This window comes from Electrophorus electricus, chromosome 8 (genome assembly GCF_041902795.1).
Source record: "Electrophorus electricus isolate QZ-2024a chromosome 8, ASM4190279v1, whole genome shotgun sequence".
Taxonomy (NCBI): Eukaryota; Metazoa; Chordata; class Actinopteri; order Gymnotiformes; family Gymnotidae; genus Electrophorus; species Electrophorus electricus.
The window spans coordinates 20,203,753-20,218,603 of NC_137504.1; positions in this window are offsets into that span (position 1 = coordinate 20,203,753).

The following is a 14,851-nucleotide window of genomic DNA, read 5'->3' on the forward strand; positions in this document are numbered from 1 at the left end:
TATTAATATTGCAAGTGTATTGTTCTGTTTGCTTGCGTTTATTCTATATGAGAATGATTGCTGTTCAGTGCAGTTGATCTGTCAGTGACATGGTATATCCAAACACACTTCTGAAAGTTATGATGAATGTCGCAATAAACTACATTTTCTGATATTGCTAATCAAGGTTAGTTAGTAGTTGCTATGAAGTTTGGCAATAAAGATATATATTCACTTTTATTGTCAGTAACATTCAATATGAAACTTTCTTAGGGTTTGCTTTTGTTTCCTGGGAAGCAGGGCATGTGGATTTATAGGGACAGAAGAATAACACAAGAATAAAAAAAATGCTTCCAGATGTCTAATTTTCCTCTTTAAACTGTAAAAAACCATATAATTACTTTGAAGAATGCAGGATCCCTTGCCAATGCAATTTGCAAGTATTTAAAATCCACTAGTGTTCAGTTTATCTATATATACAAGTTTTTTGCTGTGCTAGCAGTCCTGTTAATAATCATCAGTGTTTCCTCCAAAATTCCACATTTTTTTGTTGTCTTTGTTTTGCTGAATAAATTGCTTTGCTGAATAAAGACATGGAGGCACTTTACCTCAGATATCTAGATGAATGCTTACTCACAGTGATTTGTTTGAAGTTGCAGAAAGTCAAGTCAAATCTGTTCACTAAAACAAACACCTAACTTGAAACATTATTTAATGCATAAGATTCCTTTTCTAATGCAATAGCTCCTGGCATTTCTTTGCAAAGTCAATGAAATTATTGATCCATACCTCTCTTTTTACATTTTGTTTTCATTAATTTTAAATGAGTTGGCATAAGCTTATTGTATTTATCTTGTCATCTGTTTGGTTTGGATGGATATTTCATGAGATCTAATGCATAATAATAAGCAGATGTTATCAACGTGTTAGACATCAATTTGTAAATCAACGGGAGTAATGTAAGCTTGGTGGTGCATACGCAAATCAAATTATTATAGATAATAAGGACTGAAGTCTTTTAAGATCAGCTCTCAGGGGTGTGAGAGGAATCGCAGGAGTAAAAATAAATACCTGGTGGAGTATTTATTTAATCTAATTCAATCACGTTTGGTCTGGCAAAATTGTCTTACTGCAGCAGATGCGTTATTTTAATACACAAGCCTTACTTTGTGATAATTATAGGACAGTTGAAGATTAAAGTTACTGAAATACTCCTCTCCAGTTTCATCAGAATAGATTAGTTCTGTTTCACCTTCTAGACGTTTGGACTGATACTTGGCCACACTAAGAAAATCGGAAAGAGCAAACAAGGTGGTTGGTTTTAAAGTCATCAGCCCACATTCAAATGGCTGATGTGTGCATAGATATGTTACCAACAGTTTATGAGCATTATATCTTTCATAGTTTTTATGAGTCTTCAGGAATTTCACGGCAGAGCCATGGTTTGTAGAGGTAATGGCCTGAAACTATATTTCCAACTGTCCTAACCACTCTTTCAAAAGCACCTTTATTTTTGGTGCATGCCTCAGTGGTATATGTGACTGTAGTGTTTGGACCGTAACATATCCACCAGCTTTCCTAAGATTTGGATCGAACTGACTCATCTTTGCACCTGAGATTTGCATGCCATTGTTAAAATACATTCCCTTCTAAGCACGGTCAGATATTTTTTGTTCAAGGAGATGTTGCATGAGCTCTATAGTAAAGTGGACACTGCAAGAAGCAGAATGTCTGTGCTGGACACTTCTAATAATTAAGAGCAATATAGTCATATTTCTTTATTTATTAAGATCTTAAGATCTTACCTGCTTTTTTGAACATTATTTTCACATTTGTAAATATACACAGAGGCTACAGGATATTGTTTGATTCTCATAAATAATGTAGTAGTTAAAAATCTTTCAATGGGCAACTAAGCTTTCCCCTGCTCTTCTCTAGCTCTAAATAGTTCCTGTTCTCTTTAAGCATAGACATGTCGGGAACGGTTCTTTCGACAGCCGTTCAGAGGTCATTAGCCATACCAAAGCCCTGGCAGCTATTTCCCAATAATTATATGTAGCCTATGAAAGAATCATTCAGAAATGCTAACACTGCTAGAAAGGCCATCTGGTAGAAGATAGTAAGCATATCACTGCTAACTAACATTAGCATAACCGGTCTAACTGTCATTGACGGTGTATGGCCTTGGTATATGTGGGTGAACATCTTCTTTAATTAGATCAGGGGAGCACAACACAGACTTCTCCAGAGCCCCAAGGAGAACAGGTTAATAGAGTCAAAGAAATGTAATGAACACTCGTTCACAGATCCAAACTAGAGGGGACTGGTGTGAGAATAATGTGGCCACTTGTCTGACGACATATCACGAAACCAGTCCCTAAAAATAATGAGCCGAGTACCCTTATATTGGGCTAATACGATGCTCTCATAATAAAGGGAACCTGCATGGATTTCAGTAATGGTGACACATACATTTGCACCTGTTAAGCACCCTGACAGTTCTTTTCACCAGGTGCTGTGAGATGTGACAGAATGGGTTACATTCTCCCAGCAAGCAGTTTAAAAAAAAAAAGAAAAAAAAAAAAAGTTGATACTGAATTTGACCAGCATAAGGAATAATATCTGCATTTGTAATAAATACAGTTGGCTTTCAGTGTCAGCCAACTACTGCAGCACAGTCAAAATTACTGCCACAAATCTTGTAACTATACAGCAGGCTTATTTAACACTGAAGAGCATATCTTGCATGAAGAGCCTACATCAAATATTTATTGGAAATAATACACTGATCTTGTGAATCAGCTCTGTTGTTGTTTGTTACCTAACATGACAACATAGACTGTCCAAGCTAAGATGGATTGTGAGTGCATGAAAGTAATTCTGAAACATGACTCTCATTTCCGAGTTCCTACTGTCATATTTTAGGACACGTTGCTGGAGGGTGGTGCAGGCCACAGCCTGGTAGCTGTCCTCTCGTGTCTCTGCCCCCATGGATTTCCTGACTCGGATCGGATCAGGAGCTTTGTCAGTGGTGCTGATTAAGAGCGTCCTACAGATAGAGCGGATCAATACCAAACAGGACTATGCAGTGCCGTGATGGGAGTCCAAAAAACATTCAATTCAGTAGGAGTTCTCTCTATTAGCTGAGAAACCACACAAAGGGGCAACAGTATGTAGCCAAAATGAGATGTAATACCATCAAACTAAATAACATCTTGACAAAAAGCAGGTTAATGTAAATAGCAAGCAGCATAAAAGCTTTAATCATTTATATATATATATATATATATATATATATATATATATATATATATATATATATATATATATACTGACAGATCTTTTATAATGCTGTTTGGTACAAATTAATTCCTAGAATTAGCATCTCCCATTTGCTCATATCTGTTCCAATCTTTAGCCATTCACATTTGCATCTGTACTTGAGGGAAAAAGCACTTCATCACAACATGGAGATAAGCCTCGCCTTCATCCAACAGCAATGGACATTTTAATTAATGTGCTTCAAACAAGCAGGAGGTTAATTCCCCTCTCAAAGCATGTCCACCGTGTGAAGGTCATGCAATTAAAATGTGACTGAGATCCTCTTCCATCAACTTCCAATGGAACATAAAATCACAGCCTGAGAATGAGAGAAGAGGCAGCCCCACCATGCATTTTGTGGTGTGTATATTTATTCGTGTTTTTTTGTTTTTTGTTTTGGGTTATATTTATTTTTCTATTAAACATAGATGCACGTAGACATTTTTGTGTTAGGCAGAAATAATGTAGCATGATGCATCTATCGCATTGCAATTTAACAACTGGCTAGAGAGCAGATGAGGTACACAGTTTAAAGGGTTCAACAGCTACTGAGCTGGGGAGACGGCCAGGGGACAATGTAATGGAGAAGAGAACAGTGTGTACATGGATGGGGAGAGTAATCAGTGGTACAAGCTGTGAGCTGTGGCTGGGGGAAGGGTGGACTAGCAGTTAGGAAGAAGGAGAGATTCCAGTGCTTGAAAATTGGAAATGGTAGATGGCACACTTATACGCAATAACTAATAAATTTACAGTATGGAAAAGAGGTGTATACACACACATACACACACAAAACTTTTAAACTAACTGCTCTTGAAATAGGGTTTAGAAAAAGATACTGCACATTAACTCACACAATAACATTCAAATGGACTTTTTACAACAATGCATCCAAGAGGATTTCAATTAAACATTAAACCAGAAATGAAAATTCAGTAGTCTTGCAAAAAAGACCCAAGACAAGACATATTAGTATTTGTATAATTTAATTGCATGACTTAGGTAGGTGGCATACACATTCCTATTATTGTTGAAATTGTTATTATACATAATTGAAACTGAAATTGTAATAATTCCTAGTTGCTGGTCAGCAACAAGTTCTCATTTTTATCCCGATCTTGTCACTGAACTCCTCCAGAGGAACTATACTTCCCAGCAGGGACGGTAGACTCTTCCCACCATGCACCTCCTGGTGTCTCTCCTGACAATGGAGACCCCGCTAGGGCTGTGGTCCAGGCTTGCATCTCTCAGGATCCTCTCAGGCAGGCTCAGCTGGGTCCTTCCCAGAACCTTCATGCCTCTCAGCATTTTGGAGTCTGCCACTACGATGATCTTGGAAGCACCAGAACTCAGTGGGCTCTCTGCCAATCTTTCACCAAGAGTCTCCTGATCAAGATCTAGTTCTTCACTGTTGGCCTCTGTAAGTGCTTCCGATTGTAGGTTGCATCCAGACAAGATGGTGATGGTGAAGAAAATGGAAAAGATGGACAGCTTCATGATGCAGTTCTTCTTCTTTGGCTGTACTGCAGTTGTCTGTTGATTCTTTCACCAGTCTGTTTGACAGCATTGAGTTTTTGTCTCCTTATATACATCTTCAGGTAGAAGATGCCACGTTACCTTTGGATGAAGTGATTCATGCTTTATCTTTTGTCACGTTTTAGGTTATTAACCACAAATTCTTCATGTGTGTATGATGAGGCCACAAACAGTGCTGAAGTGTTTTGTTTGGTGGCAGCTTTTCTAAGATTACCTACAAGAACACTGCAAGTGCTCTATAGTTAAACAGTGGGGTTCCTTTGAGTTTGCACTGTCAAAAATGACATAATCCTAAAATCCTCAGAGAGAAACTATATGGGGGATTATGGACCTATTGACAATACTAGAATCAAGAAACTGCTACAAAAAGGTTATCAGCCAATTTGTAATTGGAATGAGTGGATGAAAGCACATTAAGAAAGAATGAATGAAAACTTGAGGACCAACAGGAAAAGACAGCACTAAACTTGTTCAGGAAGTCTCAGTTAGTCTTTATGAGTTAGCCATTCATTAAGACATTTTGCAGTTGTTCCATTTATAATCTAAAATGTAGAACCAATATAAAGGAGACTAAAGCGGTAATGGTAAAATGGTAGTTCTCATTTTCAAGAACATGAATAATTTCCATATTATGAACATATTTGTCTAAACTGACATTCTTTACCTGGAGATTCAGTTTTCTTTTCAAGCTATTTTACAGATGAACACAGTATCAAGCTTGAGGCATTTTTGTGCCATAGACGTGGACTGTTAATAGTGCGAAACACTGATCCAAATATGCAGATTCTTCGGAAGCAAATGATCTTTCTGATAAATACTGTGTTTTGAATTCATTCTCTGTTTGTTCATCTCTGGTTACTACTTGGACTGTGGACGCCACAGTCCAGGGGTGATATGCAATACCTTTTCTTAATAAACAATATGGCAAATGTCCACTGAATTTTTCCTTGTCATATTTTAAACAGATAAAACTTTTCCCATTGAAACACATTTGAAAATCCTATACATCCTTAATTTCAGACCTGCTACACTAGTTCATACCCCATAATGACATAACTATATGCAGGTTTCTATTTGGATTAGTCCACATAAAACTAGACTTACTCTGCAAGCCTTAATGCTTGATCTTCATCGGCGCTTTCTCAATGTGCGAAAGCAAGAACGCCCTGCTAAAACAACAGCCATGCTACTGCTCTCCAGTTAAAAATAACTCAAATAAACACAAATGGCAATTGAAAGGAATGTCAAAAAACCAAGCCCAGTGGCAAAGAAAGGCCACACTGCATTTTCCATACAATAGCAAATATAAGAAGAAAAGCCGCCATTGAATTAGAAGACGGGTGCTGTTATTTGGATGCATTAGAAGAGAAGTGCAGTTATTTGGATTAATTAGATGCGACTTCAACTGGATTCATTTACTTTTGGAGAGGAACATGAAAGGATAGAGTGGGCATTCTAAATATGCCTTTCTGCTACTGGGATTTGTAAAATAATGTTTCATCACATTTGTCACAAAATCAAACCAGCTCACATTCCTTTTTCTTAGTTTGATTGAAGTGAACCCGACTGCTATTTACATCACATCTGTCTCACTGTTGGCATGTCCTCTGATCCTGAGATTCATCTATAGTACATTGCACATCAAATTTGCCATCTATCAAGTGCTCTCATCTGCAAGTGAAAGAAGGGAGATTGTGAGACAGAGAGTAATTAGGCTGGGGCCACAGGGACGCATCTTAGAGAGACTTGTCTAGTGCCACATCCAGTGCCACGTGGGACCTTACTAAACTCAAAATAAGTTTGCTTTCCAGCACACTGCTTATGTGCAAATGAACCTTCCAAGAAAGGCTAAATAATGTTACTTCATTAAATTTTGCAATCTTGTTTTAATATAAATATGGCAGTGATAGACTTTTGAAAGACTACAGTCCTGCAAGCAAGGAATAATGCTACTTACTATGTTTAAGAACATTAATAATAATAATAATAATAATAATCTCATATTTTACGAGTGGAGACCTGCGCAGGTCTAGGTTGTTCCAGGCCAGTGGTTTGTAATTAGGAGTTCTCATGCTGTGATCGTACTGGTGCCTGAGTCATTAAAGTCAGCACAAGAAGAAGATTAGGCTACAGTGTAACGAAAGGAGAAAATGTCCCATAACCCCACTTCATTACCACATTTGACCTCATCTTTCAGCACGTTTAATCTCAATCCTTACACTTGATGGAAAAGACTTAGTTTATGCTGTGTTTTTTTCTTTCCATATCAGTTTGACACAAAAATGGACATCAGTAAGCACAGTCAAATAAATTCAGTCGAAGGCAAACATTTTAAAAGCAGGTTCCTTGTATTCACATGTCCATTTGTAGTGTCCATTTGTAGAAGTGCATATGAAGGTCCAGTAGGTTGCATTGAGTGTGGTCCTATTATTGTGTACAAACTGAAAAAAATAAATAAATAACCTAAAATTACTCCTGATCCAGACTTAGATTATTTTGCTATTTTCATGCATGTAATGAATGGAAAATGAAAATGAAGAGGAAATAGGGCACAGTGAACAGGGGAAAATTACTTTATGAACCTATAGTCACTGTTGTTTATTTATTTGGCTTCTAATGGAGAAAAAGAGGTCTCAAGACAACAGAAAACCATTTACCTGACACTTCTATCCAAAGCAACTTACAATTATGACTGAGTACAACTTGAGCAATTGAGGGTTAAAGGCCTTGCTCAGGGGCCCAACAGTGGCAACTTGGCAGTGGTGGGGCATGAACCAGCAATTTTTACAAGTCAAGCACCTTAACCACTGAGCTAACACTTTCTTTTCTGCAATGAAAACATTGGATAATTATTGCATGGGTGATTATGTTTCATCTGGCAACAAGTTATGTAACCCTAACTGATGCAGTGAGTAGCTTCTCATTTGTTCAATAACCATGTCAAAAGGCACATCCTGTGGTCATGGAAAAGATGTTAATCTGTTTCAGAAGGGTCAAATTATTGGCATGCATCAGGCAGAGAAAACATCTAGGAGATTGCTGAAACTTCTAAAATGGGGTTAAGAACTGTCCAACGCATTATTAAAAAGTGGAAAGACAGTGGGGAAACAACATCTTCGAGGACGAAATGTGGTCGGGAAAAAAATCTTGAATGATCACTTAAACGTGTGGTGAAAACAAATCGTAGAAAAACAACAGCAGAACTCAGGGATATGTTTAATAGTGAAAGTAAGAGCATTTTCACACACACAATATGAAGGGAACTCAAAGGATTGGGACTAAAGAGCTGTGTAGCCTTAAGAAAACCACTTGTCAATGAGGTTAAACGGCAAAAACGGCTTCAATTTGCTAGGGAGCATAAAGATTGGATCGTGGAGCAATGCAAGAAGGTCATGTGGTCTGATGAGTCCAGATTTACCCTGTTCCAGAGTGATGGGTGCATCAGGGTAAGAAGAGAGGCGGCTGAAGTGATGCACCCATCATGCCTAGTGTCTACCATACAAGCCTGTGGGGGCAGTGCTATGATCTGGAGTTGCTGCAGTTGGTGAGGTCTAGGTTCAACAATGTTATGTGCCCAAAGAATGAGGTCAGCTGACTACCTGAATATACTGAACGACCGGGTTATTCCATCAATGGATTTTTTTCTTCCCTGATGGCACGGGCACATTCCAAGATGACAATGCCAGGATTCATCGGGCTCAGATTGTGAAAGAGCAGTTCAGGGAGCATGAGACATCATTTTCACACATGGATTGGCCACCACAGAGTCCAGACCTGAACCCCATTGAGAATCTTTGGGATGTGCTGGAGAAGACTTTGCGCAGTGGTCGAAATCTCCTATCATCAATACAAGATCTTGGGGAAAAATTAATGCAACTCTGGACAGAAATAAATGTTGTGACATTGTACAAGTTTGTGGAAACGTTGCCACAATGAATGTGTGCCGTAATCAAAGCTAAAGGCCAGGCAGTATATATATATGTATATATATAGCCACAAATCATTCATTTTATATACTTTTGTTGGATGGCATGGGCTGACTAAAGTACTAACCCTTTTGTGTCCAGGCATGTTTTGGTTACTGTAGTCACAACAGCACACTGTGTGTTTAGATGTGTGTGGGGCTCATGCTCAACTCATGTGCAGGTGTCTGAGGACAGCTGTTGGCCATATGCTCATAGCCTAACAGAAACCGGGAATAGAACAGTCAAGGAATCTGAACCATTACTCCCTGCTGCTATATTTTATATATATATATATATATATATATATATATATATATATATATATATATATATAAAAGCAAAAAGCAAGTTTTACTCAATGCTAGCTATTACACACACGTGTGTGTGTGTGTGTGTGTGTGTGTGTGTGTGTGTGTGTGTGTGTGTGTGTGTGTGTGTGTGTGTGTGCGTGTGTGTGTGTAAGCGTGGAGTAAAACACACTTTCTGCTTTTCTGCTAAACATATTAATGTAACAGGAAGAAAAACCTTTTATGCCCATCCATCTTGAGGTGATCCATCCATGTTTTAGAAATATGCATGAAACATCTTATTTGAACATATTATATAAAATTTCTGATGTGATGCATATCTCATGTAAACTTACCTGTGAAAAGCACTCTGATTATGGGTGACCCAATTAGTCTAATAAACCTACATGCTTCATCAGTCAGACTACAGGAAAGTACTTTATACTCCTCTTAAAGTAATGATAATCAGCTGAAATGTGAAACATTTTAACATCATCTGTAGGTTGTTTTATAGAGCAGGGCAGCAGAACTGGTTGTATTAGATGGTGATTATTTCATTTTAAAAAAGATTATTGTCTTAATGTGTGGATGCACATGATAAATGATAAGTTGTCATTATGAATCACAAGAAATTCAGTTTATACATATATTTTCCTTTATTTCCCAAATACATTCATTAGTTTTCAGTTGTCTAGTGTTACTAGTTACAAGTAGAAAATAAAATCACACACAGCGGGGGCTGGTTTAGTTTGTTCATTTGTCTTGATACACAAACAGTAATTGCATAAAAATTATTTAGGTGTATCAAATGGGATGTTTCAATCGATATCATGTTATCTTCTGAATCATCCCATAATCAAAATACCAGCAATTACATATGGAGACAGACTACCTTGATGTGGAGGTGAAGGTGACTTCTGTATCTTTGGAATTTGCTGAATGGCTGTTCATCTTGTTCCTTCATTCTCTCCATTTTGATTTTGAAGTAGGCAGAGGAAAACCTTCTTGAGGCGAGTGAGCCCCAGCCAGCCATAGCTTAAGGTGTTTGTGTGCTACAGTGAACCCCCTGGTTAACAACCCTCACCTCTTCCCTTCACCGTCTGTTCAGAGGATTTTTTTTTTGTGGGTTGGGGATGGAGGGGGGTGCTTTAACGCTGTCAACTCCGCTTCAAAAATGTGCAGAGCAGCTGACTACACCCCAGGCTGCCAAGCAAAACACACGGCCTGGACTCAGGGGCCTGAAGAACAGCTCCCTGGTCTCATTGGAGAGGAGACAGTGGCTCTCACATAACCCGAGCCCCCGCCCGGGCCGCGCCAGCAAAGCACGCTAAAACAAAACATGGAGGTCGGCCACTGGCTTTACGCTGGAGTGTTATTCCAGCTAGGTAAATACTGTGCCCCCCATCTCCCCGTGATGAATAGCACTTATTAAGGGCCTCAAATTTGATTATGTTGATGCTATTCGGCATTGGAGCGCACCTACATGGCTGAAAAGATTTCCCTTCCCATGCTTGTCAGTTCTGCTCTGCTGATAATCCAAGACAGACATGAAATGTCTCCTGAAGGTCAAAGTAAAGAGGGCAGGGTTGAAGGAGAAAGTATTTCAGACGCCACAATTGTTCCGCACTGTTGGACATCAGAGACACGCTTACTAAAGATCTTATTAAACGGTTGGGGTTATCGCAGGACCTGCTGTTCATCTTCTAATGGTGGGCCTAATGGCATGACTACTCTGGCTTGCTTATGCCTACTTGAGACTTTAAATGGTAGTATTCATTCATTTATTGAATAATAGCATGTGCATGGGGCTTTGATTGAAGCCTCACTGTGGTTTTTAGAAACAGTAAGTTCAATTTCATGGAATATGCATTTATTTACAAAACAACTTAATTGCTGTATTGATTCCTTTTGAAGGTAATTGAGGCTACTGACCATTGGTCCTTGAATGCAAGCTTTTTGCTCTGAACTCACTTTACACCTTTATGAAAAACCTGTCGCTGCTGAATACTTTGTTGTCCTGAAATGAGCCCTTTTTAAAAATCTTGTGTGACATTGTTAGATTTTCAGTCCTAGCTGTTGTTTTATGCAGCTTATGGAATATAGAGGCTCTGACTTGTTTTTGAAAAGAGATATATAGGGAAAAATACGTTAGGTCAATTGAAAGTTGCAAGAGTCCAGCACAGGGTTTCGCCCTTGTACATACTAACCTACATTTCTAAAATACACACTAATCTTGCAGAAGCCTCATAGAAAAAACTGAAGCTATATAAGCCGTATGAGTCATAAATTGAGTCATTAGTAATTTTAGGAAATTGTTATTCATTACCTCATTACACATCATTACTACCTGTCTATGTAAAATCGCTGTGAATCCAATGTCAGTCCTAATATAACAGTAGACAAAAGAATAACACAGCTAAATCACCTTAACAAAGGGCCAGAGTCTCCATATACCGTGCCCCAGACACAGACAGCAGTTTAGTAAGCTTTAGTAAGCTAACAAAAGACAACACAAACAATCACCACTGGCTGGGCAGTGCTGTGTGCTGGAGCTGGCCACATCTGGTGAAACTTTTTTTTTTCTTTGTATTAGCAGAGGACGGTCATGCTCTCCCCTGCCAAGTCAGAGATCCACTGTAGAAACCATTACCCTCTGTCGCACCTTCGCTCCATATATTCAGCACAACCAAATAAACTTGAGCATGCTCTGCCGCATTTAGACATTCAGAGCCCTGTATACCACACACCTCCCAACCCCACAGAAAACAGGCAGCCAGTGACAGCCAGAAAATTCCCTTGGTGCCTGCCTCCTCTTCCCACAAAGCGATGGAAGAATTAATTGGGGTTGAGCAAATCGAATCTCCCTCCAGAACTCAGTGAGTATGAGCAAACACACATAGGACACACTGTAAAAACAGGCTGGGGGAATGTTGTTGCAAGCCCCTGGAATACAGATAGATATTGTGAATTTATTAGTAGGAGATAATCTTTTCTAATTTTCTACTTTTTGCCACCAAGTGTTAAAATGGTATGAGAAATGTACTATTTGCTTCAACACTACCTCATGTTATAAGTTTGGTTTTCTTTATGATTCTGAAATTGTGGATTTAGTAATCATTTAGGCCTGCTTAACAGATTATTAGTTACAGACACAAGACAAGCTAGAGATAATGATTACATGTTGGTCCGAGAAGCTTAGTTAAATCAAGCACACATCTTTTATACGAGTATGCTGCTCTATCTGGTATGGTAAACAGAGCTCTCACTTTCTTCAAGAGCATGTCCAGAGACTCGTGGAAGAATCTGACCACATTCATTAAATACTCAAGGGAGGAAGTTGTTCAAAAACACATACATTGGATTGTCAAGACTTCTGACAAACACAGGCTGAGTTTCTCAACGCAGACACCAAGAATCCAATTCTCAGTGTTAACTGCAAATGTGGGAGGAGCTTTTCTATCTAAAGGACAGATTAAGTCTTTATGTGACTCTCACTCCTTGAGACTGTTGAGGACAAACCAATTTCACATTCTTAACTGTTTGTACATGACAATACTTAAAATGACATGTTGATAAAAATATAACTAGCCTACTTAGTTGTAACATGCCTAAATACAAGCATAATCCTTCCAGATACAGCTGGTACTTGGCTCTTGCGTAACAGGTCCACAGAGAATATTGTTTCCTCTCAATGTTTTTACTCTGATAAGTAGTGTGTCGATACACTAAGGCTTTGAGAATTATTTTTATTATGCATTTACCTGACATAATTAGTGAAGATGACAGGCTGGTCTTTCTTTTTATTACTAAAGATGTAATGTACATATTTATGAGATTTTTATTTTATAAACAAAATTGGTCCAGATAATGTGAGAATAAGAGACTTTCGGACATATATACATACTTTCGGACATATATAAACACACATTCAGACATATGCCCACACACTCATCTTTAAGGAGCTTTAATATCTCCACAGCATCAGAGTTGTTATTTGGTCTCCACAAAACAAAAAGGAAAACAAACACAGACACACACGCACGCACATGCACACGCACACGCAGCCATGGACTGCCAAACAACGTACCAGCTACTTCATACTTATCACATTCACATACCCCAGATCAGTACCCCATGGTGAAACAATACGAAGTTGGCAGTGGCATGGGAGATAACCCTATCACACGCAGCAGCTTCGTGGAACTGGAATGGACGGGACGTGATGACTTACCTTTTGTTCCACTCTCCTGACAGCTTGGGTTAAGTGGGAGTTCTGACCGCCCTTCCTACTCCCTCTCATCTCTCCACCCTAGTCCACCTAAGACTAGTCTCTTTGTGTAGCCCCTTTGCTGTCTCTGGGAACGAATCCAAGGGCTCGCTTTAGTAAATGCGCTATGGGCACATGTAGAGCATAGATGGATTATGTAAGATGGGTGTGGATAGGCGGGCATGAAAGCTGAAATGCTGAGGAGAAAGATGTTTCCTACATGCAGGAGGGAAATGCTTCATTTGGAAACACTTTGTTTCCTACACACAGGACAAAAACTTAATTTCTTAAATGCAAGAAAGAATAGCTTTGATTCCTATATGTTGGAGAGAAATATTTCATTTCCTACATGCAGGAGAGAAACACTTTGATTCATACATGCAGAAAACACTTTGTTTACTACATACTATTTCAAATATTCCTTTTGCTGCAGAATTAAAGGTTGCTTCTTGTATTCTTTATAAAACACATCATTTGAGCTGTTTTCTATCACAGCAGTTCATCTCAAAATGATCTAGCATACACCTGCAGATGCTGTCCTGTTGTTAAAGTATATGCTGCTCTGTTACTCAGATCCAATCACAAGAGGTCACAGTGTTACAGGGTCAGATTTCTTCACTGACCAATTGACTAATTTTGGTTTCATGAAGGAGTGTAGCCTGGCAAATCTTCTCTTAAAGCACTCAGTGACAGTTAAATATGTCCCATAGGCTCAGTCTCACACTGGTCATAGTGAATGGGTATGCCAACAAATGCCACCAATGAGCCTTTGCTGCCCACAGATGGGGGGGGGGGGATCATCTTGACCACAAAGAGAAGCCAACAAACGCATTGTGGCCTTCGTGTCAGTTTCAAATGTTGTCATGGTTTCTGCTTTGATTTCAGCATCCTCTAGCTGAATCAGGTTGCTCTTAGCAACATGCCATCAGATTTAAAGTAATAATGCCAATTTGTGCAGTGCTTTGTCTAGGACTGGATTTAAGTATTGATATGTACTAATATTCTAAGTGCTAGCCTAAATTATAGGCCTATTGTTTCTGCAACTGGACTCTGATGATACTCAAAACACTTAATTGTTAGCTGCACTCAATTAGCAATATTAATTAGTGTGCTTTATAGAAACCACGTGCTTCTGATCTGGTCTATAAAACACAGTGATTAACACAGTGAGACTCAGATGGACTCCTGTAAGACAAAAGCCCTTTCGGAGGTCAAGAGATAAAGTGGAACTAAATAAGAAACTGCATTTACATCACTCAAACTGGCAGTTCAATCCACACGTTCAAAATAAACTGTTCATCAACAGTCATCCGGAGCTAATACTAACAATAAGTTGGAGCTAATACTAACAACTAGGTATGGAAATATCTCTTATCTCTTATAATTTCGAAATCTGCCCAATAGACCTTTAAACATCGCGGGCGCTTTCCTTTTTTCTTAGTAAGAAAAACAAAGGAGATGACGTACCGAACGCTTTTTGTTTACATTTGCTATGGCAA